A 20,120-nucleotide genomic window follows, 5' to 3' on the forward strand; every position below is an offset into this window, starting at 1 on the left:
GCTAAATACACTGACATTTAAACATTTATGGTAAATTATACATGGTCATTTCTATTAAAACTTGTATGTCATGTATTTTAATATAATTGTGATTACACATTTGCAATGATGACGTCTACTTTAACATTAAGCAACACACTACAGTCAAAGTCAAGTACTTTGAATGTGGTTTGTTAATACAACAATATGACAACAAAACATGACATTATTACAAAGTGCACTTTTTAAAAGTGTACTTAAGTGTGTGATAAGAAATACAGTCATTAAAGCGTACTTTAAGTGGCCTTTTATTTGATTATATTATCTTAAAGTCCAGTATTTTAAAATATACTTTTAAAAAATTGAAGTACACTAAAAGTACACATTCAATCCAAGGAAGCACATCTCTTATTTACAAGGCTAGTTCGCTCCCTAGTGCAGGTAATCCTAATATTTGTATTTGTGCAGCACAAAAGCCATTACCCTTTCACTCCATCATACAGGAACCTGCACAGATATTGACAGCAAATGCTTAGCAGACTGAGTTTGTATGTCAGAATGGAAGACAGTGCATGTCATATACTCTGTTCCCATGGAAATTGAGTAGCAGACAGATAAACCACCGGTGGAAACTGAAATGGTGTTAGGACTCTGTGTACTCTAAGAAACATTTTGCCATCAGTCTCTGTAATGAAGAAGATTTATCAGAACGAGACAGGGTTCAAAACAAGATTGAAATTGCCATTGGAGTTATGGAGTAATCAGTGTATGGACGGTAGATACATAAGCCTGTCCAATGGTTTAGCAGCACAAATCCCTCTACCATTAATCACAACGCCAATCACATGTAGCGGGAACGCAGAGGAAATGAATATCTGGAATGCCCAGAGAATCTTGGACAACTATTAATTTTTCCAATCCATAAAGGGATAGTTCTCCCAAAAATGAAATCCCTGTCATCATTTACTCATCCTCATGTCATTCCCAACCTGTATGCTTTTCTTTCTTCTGTGGAACACAATAGGAGATATTTTAAAGAATCCAGACTACATCAGACCTCATTGACCCTGGGATGATGACAGAACTTTCATTTTTGGATGAACAATCGTTTTAAATCTGTTGCTTTGAAGTCACATCCTACTGCATCTTCCCAGGTCCTATTGTGCACCTTCGATTTCTTATAAACCATTTTGTTGTTCGTCTTTTAGTCCAACACTTTGCAAAGGCACGCTCTACTATGTTCTGTGACGGTGCTGAGCTTTCTGAGACTTTCAAAAAAGCCCCATAAGCCCTGTTGGTGCTGGTCTGTTTGCTGGTTTTGTTGGTTCTGTGCCCTGCACACACAAACACACACACACAATGCTCACAGTGCTATGAAGCACATCAAAGGCAGTGGGCTTGGCAAGTCTCTGCATTTTGTGTTCACGCTTGGAGACAGATCAGCAGAGACACCAAGGGCTCGAGGCTTGGTCTCATCTCTGCTGATTTCACAGCAAGCACAACGCTCCCCGCTGGTCAGGCGACACAGGCAGGTCACAAGCTTAGAGTCAACATGCAATCAAAATTGACCATATTTACTTTTTTATGCATGTTCCTGGTGTTATTTAAGAATCTTTTATCAAAAGAATAATAATTTGCTCCGCCTCTTTCCTTTTTGCTGATGCCACAAACTTTTAGGGGCTGTTCACACAACACGCGTCTTTGTAGGTGCATCCTAAATCGTGTACTTATGCACTATTCTATCACCTTTTGTTGTATAAATAGTGCGAGTAGTGTGTTCAGACTAAAAAAAAAAATTTGAATAAGAAAAAGTGCACTTTAAATACCCAGATAATGCACTTAACCGAAAAAAAATTAAGTGTGGAATATTAGACACTTCATGCAATCGACTGTCACAGCTTTAATTACATCACAAAAGGGGCTATCAGACTCTGATTATTAATGACAATATAACCTTATAAAATTCATACACTACATGCTGAGTACATAAGTACATAAGTGCATATAGTGCATCATTTGGGATGCAGTTTGTGTCTAAAAACGTGAGACGCCTGTTTTGGAAATGACATTGATGAGTGGTATTGCGTGTAAAACAGCTTCTTAAAAATTTGACGCTCATGTGTGAGACGCTGCAAAAGACGCAAGACGCGAGTGCAAAGGTCATACACATCCATCTAGTGCATGTTTACATTAATAACAATGGAAAAGTAGCGCAATGGAATGGAAAAACGCATTCTGTGTGAACAGCCCCTTACGTTTTTAACCACCAACCAGCCGCTCCAGCCACCTGCCTCTATTCTGATATCTAACACCCATTTTTAACAATCCATTCAGTTCCTGGTAGATACTATTTCAAAGACTTTTTATTTCTTATGAAATAAATACTTATCATCATTTGTCGTTTGAATGTGCTATATATTATTTCAAATATGTCAGATAGCAAACTGGTTTACAAATGGCACTGTCTGCACATAGTTGCATAGCTCTGTGCAAATGCTATGAAAGGTCTTTTCTAGCTTGCATTATAGGTCTGATACATATATTTATATCATACATCACAGCATGTCTGATCAAGGTTGCTTGACCAAAACATTGCTAAGTCATTTTCAGTGTTTTATTAAATTTAAACTACAGGACTTCACAGGATGAAAAAATTTGGCCTTCAATTTAAACCACATTATGACTATAAGACTATATATATATGACTAGACTCCAGATCTATTCCAAAAGATTGCTGAAATTTTGGATATCAGATGTTGGAATTCAAATAACGGCCATTTAGACAAAGGACAGAGCTGTTTGTGTCTGAATAGTCACACCTAGTGAGAGACTCGTGTCATTCGATGTATTTTGGGCATTCTGAGCTTATCGGCATCAGCCGAAAACCTCTTTTTAAAAATACTTTGAATGAAAAGTTATGAGTATATATTGTGTATTGTGTCAATGACAAATCTCAAAAGCTAAATGTAAAATTGTATGTCACATATGTTCCATATATTTTGGCATTACATCTGTCCTGGTATATCAGAGTATTACTCATGAAGCTTGCATATAAACATGCTGTCATCTGTCCTGCAAAATCCTGTCCAGACAATACCTGTTATGAAAGCAGTGTGAAGACATTCAGTTCGATGAGTGCACTGAATGTACACTTCAGCCCTTTGGGTTTGTGTGAGCGTGCATGTAGGAGTCCATGTGCACGGCTATCCATGTGTGCAATATAAAAATAATAGATAAATGCACAAACAAACATCTCTCTTTGATATGCATCTGACATCTATACATGACAACCTGCTGGAATGACATGCCTTCAGTCTGGGTCATACCCGCCTAACAGCAGCTGAAGTCAGTCTATTGTTCTTCAGTGAATTGCTTCCTATGCAGATTGTATAGTGATGGGCTCAGCTGCATTGAGACCTTTATGTCAATAATGAGAAAAACGACTGAAAAATGGATACTGCTGTCTGTTTACATGTACAACGCAAAGATAAACAAAGCAATGTGTTATTATAGCGCATGTAATACTATAATGAATATATAAACCTTAGAAGTAAAGAAAGGTATTATGGAAGTAAGGCATTTGCATTATCTAAACAGTAGCCTATGCAAATGTTAATTTTAAAATATCAGTTCTCGGTTCTCACTGAATATGCAATGGCAAATGAAAATGACAGCTTTATTATATTATATTACTGTGTTAAATTACTGTTTCCTACCTTTTTAAGGAACAAATGATGCGCAAACCCCCACTGGCATTCCGGGCTGTGGTCAGTGTTGATAACTAGGACATCAGAAGCTGCCCTCTCTGTTATTTTCTGAAAGCTTTGATGTAGTAATATTGATTTTTGTGCACATCGCGCTGATGCGCCTGACAGAGAGACTGCTGTAGCCCTATTGTCTCTCCGTTGGTTGTAGATGTCTGTAGTGACAGCGCTGTCCCCGCCCACCGCATTATCAACCAATCAGAGAACAAACTGAGGGAGCGCTGCACACGCCCACCGCGAAACTCAACAAATCAGAGAACAGAATGAGACAGCGCTGTACCAGTCCGCTGAGCTAAGCGACCAATCAGAGAAGAGAGCGATGAATCGCTGCGGTCGGTGCATTCTGTCTCCGTACAGATTTCCTCTCGCATGAGGAGGCGCTTAGAGACGCAGGACATGAGGAACAGACAGAGATAGTAACATGAAGAACCTGGACATATCCACTTGTTCCAGGCATAGACAAGTGGGTAATGGAAAAGTCAGTAAAATACATTTTCCGTTAATGAAATATTTCTTTAGTAGGCCTTCTTATGCAGGAAACTTTATGGTATCTTTAAAAACAAAAAAACAAAAACAACTCTGGAAATGTGAGTAATTTGTGATTGCAGTCATTCATTTGTCAAGGTGTGGAAACACTTGCGCTTATACTAACCTATGTTGATCAATTATAGGGTATGGAGATGGTCTAGTTATAATTGGATTATCAAGATGAACTTTAAAACTTTTTCTGTCAAAAATAATCCCCTCCTGGTAAAAATGTTACAACAATTTAGAGAAATTAAATATATATATATATATATATATATATATATATATATATATATATAGTTTTAAAAATGTTTCTGCTAAATATTAATCATTTAAGAACTGTGGTCCATTTTTCATTTACATGTAGGCTACATTTAGTCATTTAGCAGACGCTTTTATCCAAAACGACTTACAAATGAGGATTTCAATTCAAATCTACCTGTTAAATATAAAGCCCATATTTTTACAACAGTTAGTGTTTCTTAGAGTTCTCTCTCTCTTTCAAAAGCTTAATGAGATATAGTTTCTGTGACAGTGTAGCATACAGTTACCCAATTCATGTTAAATCTAAAGATAAATATGTAATATGCAGAATTGTAGTCTGTAATGCATACGTATGTGTGTAAATAATAACAGATTACTATATATATAAACAGTATGTATGCCTGTATATCCATGTGTCTTTGTGGAGGCCTGTCGTTCTGCTTATGTGAGGGATGTAAAGCAGCTTAACTCGTGCCAAATTACTCTGATTAATCGCTATAATGCACCATTCACTCAATCAGCTCCTTCATACTCTGCAGTGGCCTGATATTAAACTGAATAAAGTGATCTAAGGCTAGGAAGATTTCTCCGTGAAATCAGTGGGAAACATGAGAGGACACCAGAGGCGGCGAAATCACTTCAGCATCAGAAATTGAAAGCAGGTAACTAAATTATTGTTGCTTTGTGCCGGGTGGCCATGAGGGAGATTGCTTTAACGGTTTTATCTGAGAACATTTAATTATGTCCTACACAGAAAATACAGAAATCCTGATCTGTATGTGTGTGTGCTGAATAGCTCAGATTACGGGATGAGGACTGTCAGCAAAGACGGCTTATGTTGAGCCTAATAATATAGTCCATGCATGTGTGCTTGACTAAATAGATTATGCAGGACTCAGAGTCCTCTATAAAATCACAGTCCTCGTTTATTTAAACAGTATCACACAAAAGTCCACAAACGGTTAATTGTTTATGCATATTCATATGAAAATACTGCGGTTCCAAAGCATTTGTTATCTTTTTATTGTTTACTGTAAAGCACCTTGGTTAGCATTCATGTTAAGATTCTGTATAAATAAAAATGATCTTGACCATGGCCATTTATTTAGTAAATGACTAATACAGACTAATAGCAGGTCTGGAATAGACTGGTTGATAGTTGATGTTGCTCATCTAGTTGATGTTGCTCATCAGGCTAGAAAAGGTTATAAAATCATCTCTAAAGAGTTTGGACTCCACAAATCCACAGTCAGAAAGATTATGTTCAAATGGAGGAAATTCAAGACCACTGTTAACTTCTCGAGAGTAGTCAACCAACAAAGATCCCTCCAAAGCAGAACGTGTAATAGTCTGCGAGGTTGCAAAAGTTCCCAGGGTAACTTCTAAGCAACTAAAGGCCTTTCTCACATTGGCTAATGTTAATGTTCATGAGCCCACCATCAGGAGAACACCGAGCAACCATAGTGTGCATGGCAGAGCTGCAAGAAGAAAGCCACTGTACTCCAAAAAAGAAAATTGCTTGCTAAAGATCATGTGGACAAGCCAGAGGACTACTGGAGAAAGGTTTAATGGATGGATGAAACCAAAATAGAACTTATTGGTTTAAATGAGAAGCTATTATGTCTGGAGAAAAGAACACATTGCATTCCATCTTAAGAATCTTATCCTATCTGTGAAACATGGTGGTGGTAGTATCATGGCTTGGGCCTGTTTTGCTGCATTTTGGCCGGGACAGCCTGCCATTATTGATGGAACAATGAATTCTGAATTATACCAGCAAATTCTAATGGAAAAAGTCAGGACATCTGTTTAAGAACAGAGTCTCAAGAGAATGTGGGTCATGCAGCAAGACAACAACCCCAAGCACACAAGTCATTCTACCAAAGAATGGTTAAAGAAGAACAAAGTTAATGTTTTGGAATGGCTGAGCCAACCTAAGCAAGAAGTTCATAGAAGGAAACCCACCAACATCACACACACACACAGGCATCATTTCAAGGGGTAGGCATATCAAAAGTTCATGAGAATCATAAAGTCAAGCGAGTCCAAATTTCTGAATAGTGCTCAGCTGACCCTCAACACTGGTGCTCCTCAGGGCTGCGTCCTCAGCCCACTCCTGTACTCCCTGTACACACATGACTGTACAGCAACACACAGCTCCAACGTCATCATCAAATTTGCTGACGACACAACGGTGATAGGCCTGATCACTGACAACGATGAGACGGCCTACAGAGAGGAGGTGAGAACCCTGACTAAATGGTGTCAAGAGAACCACCTCTCACTCAACATCGACAAGACCAAGGAGCTGGTGGTGGATTTCAGGAGACAGAGCAGAGAACACACACCCATCACCATCGACATGATACCTGTGGAGCGAGTAAACAGCTTCAAATTCCTCGGTGTTCACATCACTGAGGATCTCACATGGTCCGCTCACACAGATGCAGTGCTGAAGAAGACACACCAACGCCTCTTCTTCCTGAGACGGCTGAGGAAGTTTGGAATGAGCCCCAGCATCCTCAGATCATTCTACACCTGCACTGTGGAGAGCATCCTGACAGGCTGCATCACCGCCTGGTTTGGAAACAGCACTGCTGGCAACCGCAAAGCTCTGCAAAGGGTCGTGCGAACTGCCCATCACATTGTTGGAGGTGAGCTTCCCTCCCTCCAGGACATCTACACCAGGCGGTGTATAAAGAAAGCCCGGAGGATCATCAATGACTCCAGCCACCCGTCCCACAGACTGCTCTCTCTGCTGCCCTCAGGAAGACGTCTCCGCAGCATCCGATCCCGCACTAGCCGACTGAGGGATAGCTTTTTTCCTCAGGCTATCAGGCTAATGAACAGTCAAAACTAATACACCCTACAGCACACTCCCACTTTACAATATACCACGCACTGCCCTTTAATTCCATACAGTTCAAACTGGACTACCAGTACACTACTGCACAAATACAACAATCTTTTTGCCAGCACTGGATACCATCCAATGCACATCCATGACATTTGCACATCCGGTTATATATAATCTGCTGCATCTTCGCATATTACTGTGTGTATATAACGTAGAATGTGTTCTACATACTGTGTATAATGTGTATCGGTAACTGTATGTCTGTCTAATAGTACACTGTGTGTACTGAGTATATGTATGTGTATATTACACATTGTCATCTGTATAAGTCTGTACGTATGTATGGTAATGTCTATATGTAAATTGTTTCTGCACTGTCTGGAGCACGCTCTCAAGAATTTCACTCACGAAGGCACATGTGCTGTGGTGATGTGACAATAAAAGTGATTTGATTTGATTTGATTTGAGCTGTGTGTCTACAAACCCCCAGATTGGTATTAGTGAAGTTTTTGTGTGTTATCAAAACACTGTCCTTTACAGTGCAAAATAAATTCCTTCAAAATCTTTTAATGAGCTCCTCAAGGCTCCACAACCTCACCTGTGTCACAGCTGTAGCCATGGTGAGCCACATTTACACACACACACACACACACACACATTCACAAACGTGCTTTGGGAGCACGCTTAAATTGCAGTGAGGCTCGTAGCATTTCATTCTACGTTTGGAGATTCTGCTTTGAATGATGAAGACGTCTCCTGTGAAGTCACCTGGTAAATGTGCATGTCACTGGCCTTAACAATGATGACATGTCAGCGTGTCGTGACATGAATTTCTCCATTGCTCTTACGCATGATGAAGTCTTTTTTGTCAGTAAGTGCACACTGACTAACAATCACATGGAGCACAAGGTGAGCGCTGTGCTGGATTGCATTGTTCGGAACACTTCAGAATCAATACTGTATTGTGTGTGCAAAGCCAGACTGCTCTTTCTGTCTGAAGTCCTTGAAATCATCTCTGTTCATCATCAGTTCTTTGTATTCTTGTTGAAAAGTTTGGGGAAGATTAAAAAAAAAAAAAAAGTTTTTGAAAGAAGCCTCTTCTGCTCACCAAGGCTGTGAGTTCTATTCTACTTTCATTTATTTTAAAATGTAATTTATGCCTGTGATGCAATGCTGAATTTTCAGCATCATTACTCCAGTCTTCAGTGTCAGATCCTTCAGAAATCATTCTAATATGATGATTTGCTGCTCAAGAAACATTTCTTACTATTATCTGTTAAATACATTTTTTGGTGGAATCCATGGAATCTTTTCATTCCAAAAAGGTTCTTCAGATTATCGTTCAATCAATCAATCAATCAATCAATCAATCAATCAATCAATCAATCAATCAATCAATCAATCAATCAATCTAATAATAAAATGGTTCTTTTAAGAGCTGTGACAATAAAAGTGATTTGATTTGAGCTGAGTAAAAGTTCTTTGAGGAACCCAAAATGGTTCTTCTATGGCATGATGATGCTAGGCCAATCACTACTCAATAGTTTTTACACTTTAAGTGTAAAAATCTAGATAGTTATATGAATTGTTGAGTACAGGTTTGCTTCTACTTTTTTTGAGCATTCAGACTTGAGATTTTCACCAAGCAGATAATTAAATGGGCTTACATTGATGGAGACCAGACAAGAGACCTGGGCTTTAGCACAGTGTAGTTCTAAGAATTCAGTTCTGGGAACTAGCCAGCATGGTGGTCCTAGAGAACCAGTTTCCCCCTCATACCGCTTTCCTGGTTACATATGCACCGGCAGCAGGAACTCTGAATCGGCCAATAGTAACGTCTTTATTTGCAGCATTTACAATCATTGAAGCTGAGAAAAGAACACAACACTGCAGACAACAGCTAAATGCCATTATCACTGTTCCATGTTTGTGGAGTAAATATTTTACAAGGCTTTTTAAAAATGCCGGCTAGCCGTATGCGTTTGACCAATCAGACACGCCAAAGAGCGGGAACTTCCGCCAACAGTTCTAGGAACTACGAAAAGGATCCCCCACTTCGAAAGCACCTGAGATTTGAGGGTGACAAAGAGACAACACACTTCACCTTCAGCTATTAAAACTTTTCTACAAGAGTCAGGGATTCTCAATAATAGTCACTGAATGGATTTGTGGCTTTAAAGTGATGATGATTTATGTGGTAAATCCTCAGCGTGTGAGTGAGCGTCGCTGTCATCGACCAATAGCTGTAATTCACTCCCATCAAGGTGTCAGACTCATTTCCCCAGAGTGCACTGCTCTCCAAATGCCCATTAACTCATGACTGCAATCCTGATCGACCAAGTGCAAAATTCACTACTTGCCAGTTCCTCTCTCCTCTCATTTATATTGCTGTGAAACATATTCTCCTGGTGATTATGAAAAAGCCGTCCCTTGGGCTTGTGCTCACTGCCAGTGATGGATTTGATAAAGATAAATGTTACATAATGGTGCCTTGGCACATGAGTGTTTGGATAGTGGAAGGGCACTCTGGAAGGAATGAGACAGCTAATATCTTGGCTGTTTTTCGTGAGCGGCAGACAGACTGTGACGCTGGCGGTCTGTTGTTTATGTGGCGCCCAGCAACAATGAAATCCTAGACAGAAACACGTTCTCCTCGTCTCAGACCCACAGGTTCAAAAAACAGTCCCCAAATTACAGCAATTCCCTCTGGGGCCGACTCTCGCCGCTCAGGAGCCAAGAACAATGAGCAGTCTCTGTGAAAGAGCTACTTCCACTGAAAACAAGAATCTAACAAGAACAAGAACAAGAAGCTAACAATCTGATAGTTTAATGGCCAATTGTGACACTCCACCCATGTAGAGCACAGGGGTCATGATCAGGAAATGGTGCCATTTAGTCTTTTTTTCAGCATTTCATTTGAACAGGTTACTAACTTTCAAAAAGTCATATTTGCCCACTACAGGAATGAAGTAACAGAGCATAACGTTGCGATAGATATTGGCAGACCACCATAAGAGAATTAGAGGTCAACAAGTATGAATATTTTTAGATATAAACAGTAAGATATAAAATATTAAAACATATATAAAATATACTTAAATTAGTGCTGTCAAACGCGATTAATCGCATCCAAAATAAATGTTTTTGTTTACATATGTGTGTGTTCTGTGTATATTTATTATGTATACATAAATACACACACATACAGCATATATTTTGAAAATATTTACATGTGTTTATTTATAGTCATATATTTTATATTGTATATATTTATATATTATATATATATATATTATATATAAACATTGCATATTTTTCTTAAATATATACATGCATGTGTGTGTATTTATATATACATAATAAATATACACAGTATACACACACATATATTATGTAAACAAAAACTTTTATTTTGGATGCGATTAAGCGCGTTTGACAGCACTAATTTAAATATATTTTATAAATTTTAATATTATGTATTATGATATTATGTAATTCGTTTTTCTAAATAACCAATTAAAATTAATGGAGGACTAATGGTTAAATGTAAACTGGAAGGTGTTCAGATGGAAAAACATTACAATATTATTAATTATTTTAACATTTACAGTACTTTACACACTAAACCGAGCCAAATCTATCAAATAATGTAACTAAGTTGCAAAACCTGTTAATTGTAACAGTCCAAGTCATGAGGACACAAATGGGGTGCAAATGGCAGCGTTTCCTGAGGATGACTCACAGAAAACAGACAAAAGTGGTATTTGTATATAACACAAAACAGGATTATATTGTAAAATGGGCTGTTTAAAGTCACAGCTTGAAATCAGTCAGCACACAGAGAGAGAAACCGGCACCTGAGGCAAGAGCTGTCACATGTGAGCTGGAGAGGTTAACACGTTTGGCAGCAGTTCTTCCTGATGCTTTTGCCATGTGCCGGATACATAGACAACACAGGATGGTGCTATGGGAGGAGCTGTCCTTCAAGATCCGGGTTCTTCAGTTAGCACAGCAGGAGATGAACAGGCGTGTGAGATTTGGTCTCACGTGCCGAGCCCACCACTCTATCATGCATGTGACAGAGACAACGAGATGCTGCTGTAGTAAGTCATCACCTTAGTTTGGAGGTCTCCTCATAAAGTATTCTCTATTGCTGTTCAAAACATTGTCTTACTGTCGTTTTTCTGTAAAATAAATGCATAATGTGAAGGATCACTGTCTAATAATTAGGTATGTGCTCTCATTTGCAGGAAAGATTTCTTCATCTTCTCTCCCTGAAACTGCCTGTCCCATTTCTTAAAGGGATAGTTCACCCCAAAACCAAAAGATTTGTCAAAGATTTGTTGGAATAAACTTTAAAATGATGCACAGAAATTTCATTAAAAATATCTTTGTGTTTCAAAGATTTCAAAGTCAAGGATTTGGAATGACCTGAGGCTAATGGTGACGACTATGATGGATGAAGTGTGCCTAAATAAAAATATTTTATAAAAGACAAGGAGATATAAGGCACACAGCCCAAGCTTCTATTATCTATACAATGAAAGTGAATGGGGACTGAAAAACAAAACACTCTAAAAGTACCTTAAAGTTGTACCATCCTATACAAATACCTTATGTGCTTTCACTGATTCTTGAGACATGGGACAAAACATGTCCGGCAGTTGTAATCGCTATTACAGTAGGTTTAAAATGAAAATATTTTCAATTGTAAATGTTATGAGGGATTAATAATAGAATGTATTTAACACAATTACCCCTTTCAATTTAATTTTATCATTATTATATCAAATCTATGACACTTATTGTCTTCTCACTACATCTAAAACAGTGTGTCCACGGAGAAGGGTTCAATCATTCATATGCTATAAAATGGATTAAAAAAATGTTTTTTAATAATGGAAAAGAGCTTGTTTTATCAAAAGCAACACTTAATAATATCTCATATCAAAGCGAGGTTGTTTTTCAAGGATATATGTGTGTTTCAAAGCTGTGTCCCCACTTTTTGTCAACACCATCAGACATTCATTAATATATATATATTCATTAATATATATAAAAAAATAACTAATTAATCGCACATTTTTCTAAAATTAATCACGATTAATCCCACCTAACATTAAAGTTTTTAAATATACTTTTATATTGCAATCTTCAAATGTACAAACAACATAAAGACAGCATATATTTAATATTTTTTTAATGACATCTTTTTTTTATGATTGAAGGCCCGCATCACTGATATACTACTGATGTCTCTATAAAAATATTTTTTTCCCTGAATATTTAACTATTGACTGTAACCATCCAGCATTACAGTATAATTGAGAGCTATCAATTTGAACATTTATTAGACTTAACTTCTAATTTAAGTGAACTTAAAATAACCTTCACATGAACCCATTATAATAAATGACATATTTAGCTACCTGTGCCCTTCAGCGGAAATATACAGAAAATGAATAGTTACCAAACACTAAATTATAAATTAAATACATATGAACCCCTTTAAAGCTATAAAAGTTATTGATTTCCTCTTTTTTCTTTCGTTCTTGGATTAATAGACATCACAGCAGCTGGTTATTAGCTTATTTGCCTGCTATTGCTTTAAGAGCTGCCTGCTGAACAAAAAAGCTTTATAAGCACTGACTGTTTGTTTTAATACAGTAATTGATTGATTTAATGTATATGATTCAAATTCAGGTTTTTGTCACCACCGTCAGATGTGTCAACTCTGTCAGGTCAGTGTCACCTCCATCAGATTAATATTTAATTATGCTATTTTCTATTTGTTGAGGAATTGTTGGTCACATGTGAATATGTCATCTGTCTGCTAACATGAGAATGTGTTTTGAAATGTTAAAAACATCTTTATTGTTTGATAGCAAAATAAGTGATGGCAAGGTAAAAATCACATTTTGATGAAAGACAACAGTTGGTAGGTTGCATCAAAGCATAGCTCAGTAGCTACATGTAAGATACAACAATGTAGTTTCTTTTGTCTGAGTACAAGGTTTTAGTTTTTCAATTTTGCACCCTGCTTTATCACACTACTCAATGCTTTTATTTATTTAAAAGTCTGCTGGACAACTTTTTGTGAAAAAAAGAGAGAGATTAAAAACAGATTGTATTCACAATAATCTTCCCCTCAGTCAGGGCTCTAAGTGCTGCTTTGTGTCATTGACACCAATTCAACCATAACATGTCCAATGGAGCCAAAGGAATTGTAGGTGGGGGGAGTGAATGTCCAGCACTCTCTCCACCCTCAATACCACGACTGAGGTGCCCTTGAGCAAGGCACCGAACCCCCAACTGCTCCCCGGGCGCTGCAGCATAAATGGCTGCCCACTGCTCCAGGTGTGTATTCATGGTGTGTGTGAGTTCACTGCTGTGTGTGTGCACGTTGGATGGGTTAAATGCAGAGCACGAATTCCGAGTATGGGTCACCATACTTGGCTGAATGTCACTTCACTTCAAAGCAAGTGCTTTGACAACTTCATTGATAATGACTTAAATCTGTATCTGTTCCTCACACAAAGCTATTTTATTGGTTTGGGCTTTGCAGTATAAATCATTTGCTGTATGGAAAACAGATATTCTGCCCAACATCTCCTTTAACAGTATGTTTCATGCAAGAAAATAACATATATTTGGAATGACACAATAGTGAGTTGTGATGCATTTGGGCCACGGATGCAGAATATTAACCCTATGTCTTTTAAAACGAGTCGGAATGGAATTACAGATTCAACATTGCTCACAAATACAGGATCAATCCATGGTGGACCTAGTGCAGGCTTGGACGTCCTCTAATTTAAATCCCATCTGCCACAGGCAGACCTTGTGAGGCTTGTGAAGACACAATCATGTTTTTATTCTGCGAGCACCGCCTCATGGAGAGCTGGCTGTCATGCTGCTGAGAGACGACACATGTGACATGATAGACAGGCTCGTTGTCTTTCATTGATCAAACGCAGCTGAGACCTCCGTGCCAAACGCTGAGAAATCTGAAGTGGGTACGTTCTAGAACAATCCGAGACAAAGAAACCAGCTTGCAAACTAGGTCAAGAGGGAGGAGAAACCTACAAAATCTTTATTAAAATGCCAAAAGGTGCTCAGTGGAAACTGGTGAAAAGCTTTTGACTTAAGATTTTGTGGGATTTTTCACTTTTTTCCTTTTATCGTTTGTTAACAGCTGATTTAAAATATATCAACTGAAGTGCATATGGAAAACTGAGGAGAGAAACATTGTACTTGAACTGTCTGTATTTGACAAATGCAGAGTGAAGTTTCAGGTTTATTTGTATAGCCCTTTTTACGATACAAATCGTTGCAAAGCAGCTCTACAGGGAATTAAGTTTCCACAATATATCTATATTAATTTATGGCAAAATTAGGTAATTCTGTATGTTGTCTGAGCGTTGGCATCCTCTGAGGGGTTGGCATCATCTTTCTCAGGTGTTCGGTCATCTCAGATCATGGTTGGATCCAGATTGAAGCTTCTGTAATTCCTAGTTACCATGGGATGTTAATCCTGTGGCAGAAACAGAGAAACAAATAGAGACATAATTAGCGTAGCTGCTGTTCCATCTAAGCAAAAATGATTTGTTCAACCCAAGCTAAAGAATAATAATAAATGTACATTTGATCAGATATAACTGCAGTACAAGATTATAAAATGCATCATGTGAATGCTTGGCTAAAGAGATGTGTCTTTAATCTAGATTTAAACAGAGAGAGTGTGTCTGAACTCCGAACGTTATCAGGAAGGCTATTCCAGAGTTTGGGAGCCAAATGTGAAAAAGCTCTACCTCCTTTAGTGGACTTTGCTGTCCTAGGTACTACCAAAAGTCCAGAGTTTTGCGACCTTAGAGAGCGGGTTGGATTATAGCGTGGTAGAAGATGAGTTAGGTACACAGGTGCTAAACCATTTAGGGCCTTATAGGCAAGTAATAATATTTTGTAAATGATACGGAACTGAATAGGTAGCCAGTGCAGAGACTGTAAAATTGGGGTAATATGATCATATTTTCTTGACCTGGTAAGAACTCTAGCCGCTGCATTTTGTATCTGTAGCTTGTTTATTGAAGATGCAGGACAACCAGCTAGCAGTGCATTACAATAGTCCAGTCTAGAGGTCATGAATGCATGAACTAGCTTTTCTGCATCAGAAACAGGTAGCATGTTTCGAAGCTTGGGAATGTTTCTAAGATGGAAGGATGCTGCTTTTGTAACATGGGAAATATGATTTCATATGATATGAAAGGACAAGTTGCTGTCTAATAAAACACCCAGTTTCATCTGGTCTTGTTGAGATATATAGTTGAGTATCATCAGCATAACAAATGAAAACTAATCCTGTATTTTCTAATAATATTGCCAAGAGGCAACATGTATGTTGAAAACAGCAGAGGGCCTAGGACAGATCCTAGGACAGAGTGAAGTACTCCATTCAAAAGAAATAAGCTGTCTGTTCTTTGTTCTTCCACATGTACACAAGTGAGTATGTTGATTCAACTGAATGTGAATAATGTGAGAAACTTTTTGAAAGGACACTTTTAAGGCACTTCAGAGGGGAATGTTTTAAGGATGTTTTCTGGTATGCTTCACCTCAGGTTTGCACTGCTATCCAGTATATCAACAATGCACTGCTGTTGGAGTGTCCCACTATACACTCGCTACAACAGAGGTCTTCAACCCAGCTCCCGGGGACCCACTGTCCTGCAAAGTTTATTTCCAACCTGCTTCAGCACACCTGCCTTTGTATTTTCAAGCAATCTTGAGGAGCTTGATTAGATGCTTCAGGTTCAGCTTTTGATTAGGGTTGTAGTTAAACTCTGCAGGACAGTGGACCCCCAGCAACAGGGTTGAAGACCAATGCGCTACAACAGGGGTTGGCAACATCGGTCCTGCAGTGCCGCTGTCCTGTAGAGCAGTGGTTCTCAATTCCAGTCCTGGGGGCCCCCTGCTCTGCACATTTTGCATGTCTCCCTGACTTAACACACCTGATTGAGATCATCAGCTCATTAGTTCAGTTCATGGATTTCTCTCCTAACGAGCTGATGATCTCAGTCAGGTGTGTTAAGCCAGGGAGACATGCAAAATGTGCAGAGCAGGGGGCCCCCAGGACTGGAATTGAGAACCACTGCTGTAGAGTTTAGCTCCAGCCCTAATCAAACACACCTGAACAAGCTAATCAAGGTCTTCAGAATTACTAGGGCTACAGGCAGGTGAGGTTTTACTGTACAGGCCTGTACAGTTTAGATGCAACCCTAATTAAACACAACTGATCCAGCTAATCAAGTCATTAAGGCTTATTTGCAAACTACATGGTATGTGTGTTGGAGCAGGGTTGGAACTAAACTCTGCAGGGCTGCGGCCCTCCAGGAACTGAGTTTAACACCCCTGCACTAGATGTTAAGATGACACTGTTCAGGACCCATTTGACTTCTGTCATGGCTCCCAGTTTAAAACCCGAGACACACTGAAAGATTTTCGGCTGTCCCAGACAAAAGATTGGCATTGTGAAACAATCATGGCTTCTAATCTGTGCTCTTACGTCGTACTGTTACAGAGGTTCAAAGACTGACGTTTTCATGGTCTTGCGACCAAAGATAGCCTACGATACAGAAGGATCATCGCACATCGTAACATTGCTGTTACGATCCACGTTTACTGACCAATAAAAATGCAACATGGCGCTAAACCATAAAACTGCAACCCTCAAGCACTTATCCCTTCCTCTTTCGCCGATACCACTTTTTTTCAGCACACATAAAAATACAACTGATAAAGTGTTATTTAACTTGCTCTTTTTTGTTTACCACTAGCGCATGATGATATTTTATTCTTCTATATTAACGTGCGTCGTAGCTTACGACTCAATCATCTTATAGTCTACATGCATGGCGTACCCAAGTTTATTAGATCCAAGCTACACCGTGTGATCAGTAATGATTTTATAGGATTGCTAAAATCATGCAAGTGTGTATTGGGTTTAACAGGGCTCTCTTTTGATTTGACTTGGCATAAACATTGTGCCTAATTATCTTCTGTGTTCCAGAAAGTCATATTAGTTTGGAAAAACATGGGGTGAGGAAGATGATTTTCATGTTTGGATGAACTATTCATTTACAAATCAACCAAAACAAGTTCTATCTATTTTTATTTTCTTGTTTCAAATCTAAATTGTGCTGAATATTGACACCATTTGTCTTCTTTAGAGCTGCTTATAGCTTAATTGGATTTGTTTCATAACTGATGAACAGTGACACAGTTATTGAACTGAAATTAACACTGAACTAAATTGAGCTGAATAATGAGACTACTGTCTTCTGTTGAGCTGCTTGACAGCTGAAATTGAATGTTTCATAACTGATGAATATTGCAACATCAACTTATTTTCCTGTTTATTACGGCAAAGCTTCTTTGAAAATGTGTATTGTATAAAGCACTAAATAAATATGACTTGAATACACAAAGTCTAAATGCCTTGACATTTGTGAAAATGTCTCGAAGCGATGCCGACCATCTGCCGCTGACAGGTTTGGTGCTGGAATGCCAGTGCTGTAAAGAGAGACAAACCTTTGAACAGCATATTGTGACACAGTGAGAGGTGCAGCAGAGCGAACAAGAGACGAGAAGAGTGACTGGTGGAACAGAGTGCCGCCTCCTGCTGGAATAAAATACTGCAAGATGGGCATCAGTGAAAGATAGTGGAACATGAAAACAAACACTATAAATAAATCATAATGCTGCTTTTTCCTTTTGAAATGATCAAACAAACTCACTATTGTGAATATGCATTACAGATCTGACCTATGTAAAATCTATTTAAAAGTAATCTATTCTCATGATTTTCATCCCACTTCAGCTAGAGAGGTGAAGATGTGGACCACTACACGGATTTTGCTTAAAGGGATCGTTCACCCAGAAATACGAATTCTGTCATTATCTACTCACTCTCATGTCGTTCCAAACCCATAAGACCTTCATTAATCTTCAGAACACAAATTAAGACATTTTTGATGAAATCCGAGAGCTTTCAGTCCCTGCATAGACAACAACACAACTCATACGTTCAAGGGCCAGAAAGGTAGCAAGGACATCATTAAAATAGTCCATGTGACATATACATAAAAGTCATGCTTTAAAAATATTTTTTTTAAACAGGTGTTTTAAAAATCAACTCAAAATATCAAACATGTTTGAATTCATATGTATGTGAGTGGAGCAAGTTTAGAAGCATCCTACAAGGACAACAGAGTAACAGACAGCACTAAAGAGCATGTCATGTATTGAAGGCAAGCCAGAGGCAGCACTAGCCATAGAAACTGAGCTATTTAAGCACATTTTAGCTGAATGTGAAATGATGGGTTTGTGTAAATCATCATCTGACACATTGGGTTGTTAGGCATGAGAAATAGAGAAAAGTTGGAACAGAATTTCTGTCGTGTCAGATCATATTTTCACAGACACAAGCATTTCTGTCAGGGATTTTGCTTTCTTCATGATAGGAGAAGAAGGCTGTGTTTTCTTGTCAAATGCAATCATTTCTGACATCTTTGAAGAAATATAAGCCTTTTTGCAGTTCACCAACGAGAACAAATACATTCTGGCAGGAGTAGCTTTCCAAAGCACCCTATGTTGTTTGTAAGAAATCTTGAAACATAATAGAAAATTTCCTTCATCGAACCTGAAGTATATACAGAGGAAACATATGAATACATGTGCAAATATGCAGCTGTACAGCATTAATATACTGTATCTATTAGCAGTATTTCAAAACCACTGAGAATTTATGGGTGAATTTCATGAAATATGGATCATTTTTCAGCCCCAAAATAAAATACATTGGCATTAATGATAACAACACATTTAACCCTCAATTCTTATCACCTTTAGAAATAAATAATATTCTCAGCAGGATAATGCGGAAAGAAAAACAACAGTCTGTTTATAAAAAAGTACTTTAATATAGTTATTTGACTAATTAAAGAAAAAAAAGACTTTTCCATAGTGATGAAATAAGACATATTTTGTGAGACCGATCCTCATTAAAACATTAATAAGCTCTCACTGGTATGAAGCAGAAGCTTTGTTATAATAAAACTCAGCCACTGTCTATTTTCAAAAGCACATGTCAGAGTTGAACAAGTCTCTGTGAATAATTTTTTTTTTGAGTGTTGTCTTATTCTACATCTATTTTGATATTCTTTGTTCTAACTAGGCACAACATAAGTTTAAGATATCAAGTAATATTTCTGTCCTCAGAAAGCTCCAAAATCACAGCCAGTTAGAACAAAATTGATGGTTCAAATGTAGCTATGAGATGCAGGATTTTGCACCAATGAGATTTCACTATGGGCGGGGCCAAAAAAATGTTTTGTCATATAATGCCGCTGATTGTTGCAGCTGCCTTGGACAAAAACGTGTTCAGGCTCACACATACAGCGTTTTCATCACTGGAGGTCATCGAGTGGCAGTATTTGTGGTTACACTGGGGGTTCCTACTCAATGCCCCAATGTTACTGTTGGGAAGCACAAGTGGTTTTTGAAAATGTGATCATGAATAAAATGTGGTGATGGAAACTTCCAGTTAAATATAAGATGTCAGTATAAATGGACAATTAATAATTTTTAGAGGGGTATATAATGTATATTATATACAAATTACATAACGTAAATTGTAGCTTATAATGTGATCTATTGGATTACACGTGTTAGAT

General features: G+C 38.1%; 1 protein-coding gene across 1 annotated transcript in view; it reads right to left on the reverse strand.

Annotated features, from left to right (window-relative positions):
• The window catches only part of LOC306866349 (serine/threonine-protein kinase SBK1-like), a 17,308-nt gene extending 13,428 nt beyond the window's left edge, over positions 1 to 3,880 (reverse strand). The window contains exon 1 of the mRNA XM_079411502.1: positions 3,696 to 3,880. The gene's annotated coding sequence lies outside the window, so the exon portion shown is untranslated. The remainder of the gene's footprint in view (positions 1 to 3,695) is intronic.
• Positions 3,881 to 20,120: the final 16,240 nt, after the last annotated feature.

This window comes from Barbus barbus (genome assembly GCF_936440315.1).
Source record: "Barbus barbus genome assembly, chromosome: 4".
Classification (NCBI taxonomy): domain Eukaryota; kingdom Metazoa; phylum Chordata; class Actinopteri; order Cypriniformes; family Cyprinidae; genus Barbus; species Barbus barbus.